The 12201-nt window shown below is 39.3% G+C and overlaps 1 protein-coding gene across 1 annotated transcript in view; it reads left to right on the forward strand.

Moving 5' to 3' along the window:
- The first annotated feature begins 2547 nt into the window (after positions 1–2547).
- The window catches only part of NUMB (NUMB endocytic adaptor protein), a 260763-nt gene continuing 251109 nt past the window's right edge, over positions 2548–12201 (forward strand). Inside the window, exon 1 of the mRNA XM_037832342.1 lies at positions 2548–2634. The gene's annotated coding sequence lies outside the window, so the exon portion shown is untranslated. The remainder of the gene's footprint in view (positions 2635–12201) is intronic.

Genomic DNA, 12201 nt, shown 5'->3' on the forward strand with positions numbered 1-12201 from the left:
TTGCTCTCTAAGAGCTGGCTGGGAGAGTGGTGGAGAAGCACATAACACGTGAAGGAAAAGAGAAGGTGGATGGAGCAATTACCTTATAAAGTTAACTGGTGTATGCAAAATTGAAATTTAGGATATAAGCAAAATCCCCACCAATAATGAACAGTCTGGGATAACACAATCGCCTTTAGTAAGTTCAAAGGATTTTCCTTAAAACCTTCTCTCTTTAAGGTTTTCCCTCATTTTATTGGGTTGTAATAATCAGCTTTATATGTTTAAGTTTCTTTTCTTAACTGATTTTCCCAAGGGATGGAAACATGTGTGTGTATACATGTATGAGCAAAAATATTCACCAATGCTTTTTTGTTTTTTTTTTTAAGTGTATGCAATAGCATGAATAGCTGACCTTGGTGGCAATTTTCCACCTAGTTTTGTGATAGTAATTTTGTTGAGTGTCTGAACTTAGATGGCAAATCCTTTTAGTAAGGCTGGCCTAATTCTACATTCTCTTTGGCACCTAGTCACTAGGGCTATGCAAGAGCCATTATTACCCAAGTACCATAATAATGGCCATGCCCTCCTATGACGTTATTGTTTCCTATCTGCCAGGACACTAATTGCCTTCTAACTTGCTCTAAAATTGGTAGGTACGGCACACTGCCAAGACTGGAGGGAGGAAAGCTGCTGGTGATATATTGAAAGGCTTTGTAAAAGGACATGCTGCTGCCTCCTTCTCATTGGAGCATCTTCACATTTGCATGTTACTTCATTTGTTACGGGATGCTAGCCCAGGCTTGCTTCCATCTTATCATGGTCAATGTCTGATTTTTCCTTCAACTGAATGATTCAGAAATCTCTGAAGTTATTTTGGCTTTTCCACTTTCCTTTTACAGGCTTTTTATGAGTCATTGAATTGAATGGGATGTTATTTCTAAATTGGAAGGTGAGGATGAGAGAAGGGGGAGGAAAGTTCTGGAAAATAACTAGGAAAAGACAGCTTATTGTTATGTATAGTTACTGGAGGAATAATTTCTGCTTAGTTTGGTGATAGAGGTATGTAGTTTATTTAATTTGGCTAAAAATATAGGCTAGGAAATAGCCTTTTTTTTTCTGGATTACATACCATGCAGTTTTAGACTCACTGCAGCTTGCTCTGTAAAGAACGGGAGAGTAAAAAGAAGAGGTATGGGACAAAGAGTTAAAAGGAAGAAAAACGGAGCAAAGCACAAAATTACCAAAGTCCAGATTCTCGGTCCTATAGGGCATTCCAACCACAAAGTAGTGCTTAGGAGGGGAAATACTTCCTTGACAACCTACCGAGTTATAAATCTCCTGGCCCCTGGGTTTGTGTATGCAGAGATGAGAGAGGTACATTTAAACCTGACTTAGAAATTAAAAGAGTAATCAGACCAGCATTTTGTATTTTAGGGACAGGAAAAGGGGGTGGAAATGAAAAAGAAAAGAAAAGAAAAAAAGCTAATGACGAATGTATTTCTAGGAGCACAAGAGTTTTTATAGCAACAATTTCTCAAAAATACCTATTGTGATTTGTACCCAAATGAATAAAAAATGCCATCATTTATTCTTGCGCATTGTATCAATGTGAGAGAACTGCAATTCATTCAATGGTCCTAATTTAAACTGCTAGGAGGAGGAGATGTTTAGATGAAAAAAAAAAAGCTAGTAGGGCTACTTAAGAAATGCCGAATATAAAAACCAAGTTTGGGGGGGGGGGTGAGATGGTGACATTTTCATTTCCAGAGTATCACAAGGGTAAAATGTGGCCCACTTAATCCACATTTGCTGATGGCTCCCCGGTCACTTTGCAGGAGCCAGACTGGATTGACTCTGGAAGCTGGAGAATTCTCAACAAGCCACTTCAGTCTATTAACGATGTTTATCACTGCAACCGAAGAGGACTGATTTCGGCTAAATAAACGGTGGAGCTTTGCTTTTCCATGGAGACTCCTGGGAAAAACTTCAAGGAATCTGGGTGCATTGGGACCTCAAGGGAAGAAGGGGAAATTAAAAAAAATACTATATAGTGTCTTTCTCCCAAGAGGCTAGACACACTTCTTAAACAAACAACATCTGGGGTGGGCATTTTGTAAGAACTACTCCTCTGAGTAAGCTAGCAGTGATAAGCTTCTCCTAATAGGAAGGACGCTGGAAAAGGGGATGAATTTATAGAGTGAACTCGTCACAAAGAGTTAACCCTTTCCCGGTAACCTCGGATGTGAGTATCTGTCCCTTCTTTGCTTTCTACTATGCAACCAAACTGTGCACAAGCTTTAACCAACCTTGGCCATCACATCCCTTGCCATTCGACTTAACAGGCACTTTTGGCAGCCTATCATAATTTCGAACTGCCCAACCATCCACCAATTACAACTAAAGCTCAGGCTAGGTCGCTCCAGGTTCGGGCGGGGGCGAATACCCGGTCCAGGAAAAGGGGCGGTAAAGACGCCGTGACGAGCGGGTGAACCGTACCAATCAGAGCAGAGAGCCGCCGCCCTACTATCCAATGGATAGGCTGGAAGTATGAAAAGAGGTGGGCCTGTTGTCATGGGGGGGTGGTGGCGCTTGGTGGCTACTGGCGGTCGAGGTAGAGTCAGTGGCGCTGGAGTTGGTCGGGGGCAGCTGCAGGTGAGTACAGGCAACGTGGGCCTGAGTCTTGGGGGCCGGCCCGGGGCGGAAACTCCTGCTTGGCGTTCCGGCGGCGGAGGTCGGAGGAAGGGGGCCTGGAGTGCGGGCCCGGTCACTGTGGGGGCCAGGGCGGGGGCGGCGGCGGCGGCGGCAGCCGCGGCAGCAGCAGCAGCTAGTTCGCGCTGACTGGGCTTGTGGGAGAATGGCCCGGCTCTTGGCGGCGGAGTTCGAGCTGGGAAGGTAGGCTGGGGTCGGACCCGAACGCGTCAGGTGGAGAAGTCCCTTGGGACGTCCAGCTGCTTGGGTTTGGGGCACTGATCGGCGGCCGGTGTGTGAGAGGTTGGTCCCTGGGGAGACCGGGGCTTCCGGGGTCCCAGAGAAGGGGTGATCCGGGGTGAGAGGTAACAACCTGATCCCAGGGTGGAGTGACGCGGGAACACCCAGAAGGGCTTGGGTGCGAGGGAGAAGGGGAACCCGGGAAGCTAGGGAGCGGCGGGTGCACGAGAGCATAGTGGGGGTGGGGGTGGGGGCGGCGAGGAAACTGGGAGTGGTTCGGGTCCGAGGGAGAAGGGAGGTGGCAAGATCGAAGGCGCCGGGATGACTGGGAGCGACTGGGATCCGAGTGAAGGCATTTGAGGAAGGGCAGGGAGGGGGCTGGGAATCCTGCTGAGAAAGACGGTGGTCCGAGGGAGGAGGACCCCTGGGGAGATGAGAAGCGGCGGGTCTTCGGAGGGTCGGACGGGGTAGAGACCTAGAACGGCTCGGGGGAGATCTGGAGCGCCCTGCCTCCATTGCTGGTCTGGGATGGGAGATCTAAGACTAGCCTGGGAACTCCCGGGTCTGAGGATCTCCAGGGGTCCAGGTGAAAAAAAAAAAAACCTACTAGGAGTCGCTCAGTTTTGAGACTGGGGTGAGAGTCCAGCAGGGGAGTGTAAGTTCCCTCAGTTAGAGAGGAGTGAAGCAGAATGGGACGAGAGTGGGGAGACAGTGTGGGTTGGGACAAATCATTTCGCTGTAGGAAGGGAGTAGTAGATAGGGTGAGGGAGCTTGCCCAGAGAGAGAGTAGTTGTCTTGTGGTAACTGGCAGAACAGCAGATATGAGAAATTAGCATTGGGACCACTAAAAGGCTCTAAGATCTCTTCAGACATAGAAGAAACTTAAGCTTCATAAATAATACTAAGATGCTATCTAGGACCAGAGAAAAGGTCCTAAAAAGCAAGGTTAGGCGATTTGCACTCCTGTGCTTTAGAGAAGAAATTTGTTTGAGGATGATGGCAATATAATTAGAAAATAGGGACATGGACGGAATGGGGAATTTGAGAGGGAAAAGAGGGAGGAGTAGCTGAACTAAAGGAGTAGAGCGGGGGACTTGACCTGAAAGAGAGTCGTGGAGAGTGTAGACATACACTCAGTAAAGTGAAAATAAATTTGCATTCCATTTCTACTACTTAGCTTGGGTGACTTAACTTTTCTGTGCCCCAGTTTCCTCATCTCTAAAATAGGGATAATAATAGTGCTTACTTCATAGGATTGTGGTATTACTTGAGTTAATATTTAAAGAGCTTTTAGAAAAGTGACTGGCCCATAGTAAGCACAGTGTAGGGGATTGTTAAATAAAAGATAAAGAAAAACCTGAGTTCTGAAACTTTAGTTTTCATCGGAATCGCCTGGAGGGCTTGGTAAAATACAGATTGCTCAGATCCCTGGCAGTTCTTATTTAGTAGGTTTGGGGTGGGGCCTGCAAATTTGTATATCTCAAGTGATGCTTTTATTTGTCAGGGGACCACACTTGTAAAAACTACTGCTTTAATGAAATATTAATAATGTAGCAACTTACCTGTCCACTCTGCTAAAGACAGAGGCAAATTGCAATAAAGATAAGTGGTGCTCTGTCTTAATACTGCATATTTGAAACTGTGGAGCATGATTTATTAGTAAGTTATAAAACCAATTTAGTGGGTTACAACCAGCATTGAAAAGAAAATAAAACATAACAGTCCAAAATACTACTATAAAATAGTAAAGTACATTGCCCTTGATTGTTTTGGGAAACTTTTCTTATACGTATGTATTCTAGGTCACCATGTAAAATGTTTTTCTCACAGTCAAAATAGTTTGAAAAAGAGCCATGTAGTGGCTGCAAAAGCAACCCTCCAATAGGGTGATCTGGGGACTGGATTTATGATTGATTGATATCTCTTTTCTTTTTTTTTCTTTTTTGTTCTTTTTGTGGTAATTCTTTCTCAGGTGGTGATATATTCCATTAAATTTCTTCAATTTCTGTCTTGGTTTCTCCCTTGTTTGTCTTGTCATATATTGCGTTTTGCCTTTCTGACTCTGGAACTTTTTTGGATGTTGAGAATCTTTGGGATGAGGACTTAAGGAATTTGAGGGAGAGAAATTGAGTGATGTTTCTCAGATGTGGTACATTTTTGTTTTACCCCTGCCTTTTTGTTCACTTTTTCACCCCTGTCCTGTAAAACATTGTCTGTAAAAAGCCTAAGTATAAAGTGACTTATTGACAGTAAACATCTAACACCAAAATGAACTAGGTTGAGAACATTTCGTCTATAGAAAATGGGCAAAAATCAAGTAAGATACATTTCAAAAGAGAAAAGCAGAAAAGATATTTCCTTTTTACAGAATAAAAGCATTTTAAGGTTTTTTTTATACAAAACTTATACAAAACATTTTATAGAGATGTTTTTAAAGGAACCAAATACACTTAATTGTGCATTTTAGGTTTCTAGGTTTTTTGTAGAGAGAAGAATCATGATACCTTCTTGTCAGCAAAATGCACCTGGGATAGTAGAAGCTTAACTACAAAGTAAATAGTTTATTAAACAGAAGCTTTTGTTTTGTTGGTATTCTCCCTTGAGAATGAACTGGATATGGTACATGTTGTAAATTTAATTTGTTTGAGGAGTCTAAATGTAATCTACAATCCTTAGTTTAAGCTGCAGTTAAAACATATACTTATGTTTTATGCTGCTCTTGGTTTAGTTTTTCTCCTACTGAGAACTAGAATAGTTTTTATTTAGAGGGAGTTAATTTAGATCTGTTTTGGTAGATTTAAGAACAGAGATAGTATTGAAAGTGGAAAGAGATCCCTGCAGCTTTCTTTAAATTCTTTTATCTAGGGAATTTGTGTAACCCTTTCATTGTTTTAGAAATTGTGAAGAAAGTGTTGATGTAGCTTTGCATGAGCAGTTTTGGATTTTATTTTCTCTCCAAAGATAATTTTTAGTTCTATTTCAGATTTTTATATTTATGTTTTTTATTTTTGTTTGGAAGACTGCAAAATATGTAATCATTGCATGTTTGACTTCAAAAACAGAAACAGTCTTTTTGCAAAACAAATTTAATAATTTTTTTTGTGTGTGACAAGGGTTCCAAAGATTAAAGATTGTGAATTCCTCAGAATGAGTTAAATGGAGGATTCCTACCATCAAAATGGGTGTTTAAGTCATTGTACAGTTGGTGGGCACATTTTTATAAATTGTTCAATTCTGTATCAACTAACAGGAATGTATCTTAATCGAATGTGGGAAAAACATGAAAGTTCATTCTTCATAATTTTGGACACTGAGCAGTTTGATTACTTACTTGCTTTTAATAAATGGACTTCATTCAGTTGACTTATTATTCACCCGTAATTTAATCATACTTACCTATGAATGGCTTTGATTGCCCAACTCATTTTACAGTGAGATTTGTTAATCTGTAATTGAATAAATGGTGGTTTTTAAATCCCAAAGAAACTGCTCCTAACTATACAGTTTAGTGAGACTCAATTTCACATATCAGAGATTATTCAGGTTAATGATTTTAAAAAGTGGAAGTTCAATTAACACTAGTTAATTAAATATTTTCTATTTCAGGGGGCCTTTATAATAGCTTCTGATCTGCTTTCTCTGCTTCTGACCTCCATGTCCCCATATACCTATACACAAATCCTAATGAAAATGTTGGTGCCTTACAATTTAGTTCTGTGAAAGTACAAAACCTCTGTATCTGGTTTTTAGTTGGCTGTGAGAATTCCTTTATCAGAAAAGGTCCCTTGGTAAATTTGTCACCTTTAAAAAAGTATTTTGTTTAATACAGTACTTGAAAAGCAACATTTTATTTTGGATATGCTAAAACACATCTATTTTGTTTAATAGATTTTGATTTCTATAGAATGGATCTTGAATTCTGCTGAGTTCAAAACTCTGAAATATATTTCCTTGATAGGGATAGGGAAAAATGAAGCAATGTACTAAATTTTTTTTAGAATTTTTGCTATCTGATTTTTTTTTTTCCATTCTGACATTATGATTAAATCCTTTATTTGAAAAGAAAATTTGTTCTAGTAGTATAGCATATTGGAAATTTCACTATCAGAGGTAGAAACACTAGATAAGACTTCAGGATGTTTGTTCAAATTTGAGACACAGAATGGTGAAAAGGATGTCGTTAGATACTAGGTACAATATTGCCATAAATTTTGGAGAATATACAATATTCACTTGGAAATCTTGGGGCAAAAGGAGGATTGAAACTAAGGGAGAATGTGCTCATGAAGTAGCCTGGAAGATCTGCAGGAAATGTGTCTAGAGGAGGGTGATGTTCTTGGCAGTTTTCCGGGAGTGACATATGTAAAGGAGGATGATTTTATTTGTAACAGTCTCCCATGGACATACTCTTTGTTGTGTGCAGTTTTCACTGCTTGCTATAACTCTTTTCTTTTTTCTTCCACTCAAGAAAGCATGTTAAAATGCAAGTGAATAGATTAAGAAGTGTTAGAGTCTCTACTAGAGGATGAGAGCCTGGGAAGGATGATGTTGATTTTCGAAGGCTTGATGCTTGTCTCTGCTTGTGCAGCTTTCAGGAACAGATCCCCTGTAACCATAACTAGGCCAGCCTTCTCACTTGCCCTTTCCAATGAAATATGGAATTGAGCAGTACAAAGAGACCCCCAGTCATCCTAAATGGATTAGCCATTAGTAATTAATGTTTAGTGAACCCCCCCATTTCTCCCCTCTTGCTTGCTAATACTTTGCACTCTTTTTTAACCACAGTCAGAATCTTGAATTCTCTGATTAGATGGCACATCTTAATTGTGATAACTTGTTTGCATTAATATGTTTATAGCTAATTAAGAAAATAATTATTAAGAGACTTTTTCCAGTTTAGTTAGGGAGGAAGAGGAATTGAAAGCTGTAGAACACTGCTTAGTTCCTGAGTAAAGGCAAAGTCAGGGAAGTGAGGAACATGGGAAATCAACTAAATTTATGTTATTTAAGATTGACCTTAGTTACCTTTGATCTCGGAAAAGTAAAAGTTAGTGATACTTTTTTTCCTGGTCAGCTGTGCATGTGTACACTTCAGGTATATTTATATTGAATTGTGGTGTTGCTTTGCTCTATTATGAGGAGTTTTAGCTTTTAGTATTCTTTAATAAGATAAACATTTTTTTTTAGCCTATGATCTCACAGAACCATAGAATAGCCTGATGATAATAGAAGTATATTTGTAACTGTCAAATTATGAAATTGAAATAGCCATAATTTGTGATGGGAAGAAGAATGATAGAGGAAGTATGACCATATTTTTGAATTCTGGCTCCTTCATTTACTAATTTACTAATTGGGTAGTTTAATAAACCTCTTTTAGCCTCAGTTTTGTAATCAATCCATACCATTCCTCCTTACCAGGGTGATATGAGAATTACATGAAAAGTGTTTTGTATAGTAGCATGCCCATAATGGGACTGAACATGTGTGTTTGTTAAAATTAATAATTATAATAACATTAGACCCATTACAGACTTCTCTTTCTAGGATGGACTAAGATTCCATATACTATGATTGTAAGTGATGTGGCCGTTAGGAAAACCAGAGTTGACTTTAAAATTTTATATGTATTTTAAGTGTTTACTACCTTAATGATTGGTTTAGATGGGTAGTTTAGACTAAAACATGGTACCAGTGAGGCTTAATAGTTCTCAAATCCATAGGCACACTGAATATCTGTAGGCTAAAGTAATATGTTCTAAATATATATGTATACACTATTATATATTGTATAGAATATTTTATATATATATTCTTTTTTTTTTTTTTTAATCATCATTTTATTGAGATATATTCACATACCACGCAGTCATACAAAACAAATTGTACTTTCGATTGTTTACAGTACCATTACATAGTTGTACATTCATCACCTAAATCAATCCCTGACACCTTCATTAGCACACACACAAAAATAACAAGAATAATAATTAGAGTGAAAAAGAGCAATTGAAGTAAAAAAGAACACTGGGTACCTTTGTCTGTTTGTTTCCTTCCCCTACTTTTCTACACATCCATCCATAAACTAGACAAAGTGGTGTTTGGTCCTTATGGCTTTCCCAATCCCATTGTCACCCCTCATAAGCTACATTTTTATACAACTGTCTTCGAGATTCATGGGTTCTGGGTTGTAGTTTGATAGTTTCAGGTATCCACCACCAGCTACCCCAATTCTTTAGAACCTAAAAAGGGTTGTCTAAAGTGTGCATAAGAGTGCCCACCAGAGTGACCTCTCGGCTCCTTTTGGAATCTCTCTGCCACTGAAGCTTATTTCATTTCCTTTCACATCCCCCTTTTGGTCAAGAAGATGTTCTCCGTCCCACGGTGCCAGGTCTACATTCCTCCCTGGGAGTCATATTCCACGTTGCCAGGGAGATTCACTTCCCTGGGTGTCTGATCCCACGTAGGGGGGAGGGCAGTGATTTCACCTTTCAAGTTGGCTTAGCCAGAGAGAGAGGGCCCCATCTGAGCAACAAAGAGGCATTCAGGAGGAGACTCTTAGGCACAAATACAGGGAGGCCTAGCCTCTCCTTTGCAGCAACCGTCTTCCCAAGGGTAAAACTTATGGTAGAGGGCTCAACCCATCAAACCACCAGTCCCCTATGTCTGTGGTCATGTTAGCAACCATGGAGGTGGGGTAGGCGAATACCCCTGCATTCTCCACAGGCTCCTCAAGGGGGCACTACATCTTTTTTTTTTTTTTTCCCTTGTTTGTCTTTTTTTCTTTTTTCTTTTTTTTTTTTTTTTTAACTTTCCCTTCTTTTTTCAAATCACCTGTATGAAAAAAAAAGTTAAAAAGAAAACAAACATACAATAAAAGAGCATTTCAAAGAGACCATAGCAAGGGAGTAAGAAAAAGACAACTAACCTAAAATAACTGCTTAACTTCCAACATGTTCCTACTTTACCCCAAGAAAGTTACATAATATAGCAACATTTCAGTGAACTTGTTCCTACTACAACCATCAGAAATTAACAGACCATAGTCATTTCTGGGCATCCCCAGAACGTTAAATAGCTTATCTGTTCTTCTTGGATTATTGTTCCCCCTTCCTTAATTGCTCTCTACTGCTAGTTCCCCTACATTCTACATTATAAACCATTTGTTTTACATTTCTCAAAGTTCACATTAGTGGTAGCATATAATATTTCTCTTTTTGTGCCTGGCTTATTTCGCTCAGCATTATGTCTTCAAGGTTCATCCATGTTGTCATATGTTTCACCAGATCGTTCCTTCTTACTGCCGCGTAGTATTCCATCATGTGTATATACCACATTTTATTTATCCACTCATCTGTTGAAGGACATTTGGGTTGTTTCCATCTCTTGGCAATTGTGAATAATGCTGCTATGAACATTGGCGTGCAGATATCTGTTCGTGTCACTGCTTTCCGATCTTCCGGGTATATACCGAGGAGTGCAATCGCTGGATCGAATGGTAGCTCTATATCTAGTTTTCTAAGGAACTGCCAGACTGACTTCCAGAGTGGCTGAACCATTATACAGTCCCACCAACAATGAATAAGAGTTCCAATTTCTCCACATCCCCTCCAGCATTTGTAGTTTCCTGTTTGTTTAATGGCAGCCATTCTAACCGGTGTTAGATGGTATCTCATTGTGGTCTTAATTTGCATCTCTCTAATAGCTAGTGAAGCGGAACATTTTTTCATGTGTTTCTTGGCCATTTGTATTTCCTCTTCAGAGAACTGTCTTTTCATATCTTTTGCCCATTTTATAATTGGGCTGTCTGTACTATTGTCATTGAGTTGTAGGATTTCTTTGTATATGCAAGATATCAGTCTTTTGTCAGATACATGGTTTCCAAAAATTTTTTCCCATTGAGTTGGCTGCCTCTTTACCTTTTTGAGAAATTCCTTTGAGGTGCAGAAACTTCTAAGCTTGAGGAGTTCCCATTTATCTATTTTCTCTTTTGTTGCTTGTGCTTTGGGTGTAAAGTCTAGGAAGTGGCCTCCTAATACAAGGTCTTGAAGATGTTTTCCTACATTATCTTCTAGGAGTTTTATGGTACTTTCTTTTATATTGAGATCTTTGGTCCATTTTGAGTTAATTTTTGTGTAGGGGGTGAGGTAGGGGTCCTCTTTCATTCTTTTGGATATGGATATCCAACTCTCCCAGCCCCATTTGTTGAAAAGACCATTATGACTCAGTTCAGTGACTTTGGGGGCCTTATCAAAGATCAGTCGGCCATAGATCTGAGGGTCTATCTCTGAATTCTCAATTCGATTCCATTGATCTATATGTCTATCTTTGTGCCAGTACCATGCTGTTTTGGCAACTGTGGCTTTATAATAAGCTTCAAAGTCAGGGAGTGTAAGTCCTCCCACTTCGTTTTTCTTTTTTAGAGTGTCTTTAGCAATTCGAGGCATCTTCCCTTTCCAAATAAATTTGATAACTAGCTTTTCCAAGTCTGCAAAGTAGGTTGTTGGAATTTTGATTGGGATTGCATTGAATCTGTAGATGAGTTTGGGTAGAATTGACATCTTAATGACATTTAGCCTTCCTATCCATGAACATGGACTATTTTTCCATCTTTTAAGGTCCCCTTCTATTTCTTTTAGTAGAGTTATGTGGTTTTCTTTGTATAGGTCTTTTACATCTTTGGTTAAGTTGATTCCTAGGTACTTGATTTTTTTAGTTGCTATTGAAAATGGTATCTTTTTCTTGAGTGCCTCTTCAGTTTGTTCATTTCTAGCATATAGAAACATTACTGACTTATGTGCATTAATCTTGTATCCCGCTACTTTGCTAAATTTGTTTATTAGCTCTAGTAGGTGTATCGTTGATTTCTCAGGGTTTTCTAGATATAAGATCATATCATCTGCAAACAATGACAGTTTTACTTCTTCTTTTCCAATTTGGATGCCTTTTATTTCTTTGTCTTGCCGGATTGCCCTGGCTAGCACTTCCAGCACAATGTTGAATAACAGTGGTGACAGCGGGCATCCTTGTCTTGTTCCTGATCTTAGAGGGAAGGCTTTCAGTCTCTCACCATTGAGTACTATGCTGGCTGTGGGTTTTTCATATATGCTCTTTATCATGTTGAGGAAGTTTCCTTCAATTCCTACCTTTTGAAGTGTTTTTATCAAAAAGGGATGTTGGATTTTGTCAAATGCTTTTTCAGCATCTATTGAGATGATCAATTGATTTTTCCCTTTCGAGTTTTTAATGTGTTGTAATACATTGATTGTTTTTCTTATGTTGAACCATCCT

The sequence above is a fragment of the Choloepus didactylus genome, chromosome 4, assembly GCF_015220235.1.
Source record: "Choloepus didactylus isolate mChoDid1 chromosome 4, mChoDid1.pri, whole genome shotgun sequence".
Taxonomy (NCBI): domain Eukaryota; kingdom Metazoa; phylum Chordata; class Mammalia; order Pilosa; family Megalonychidae; genus Choloepus; species Choloepus didactylus.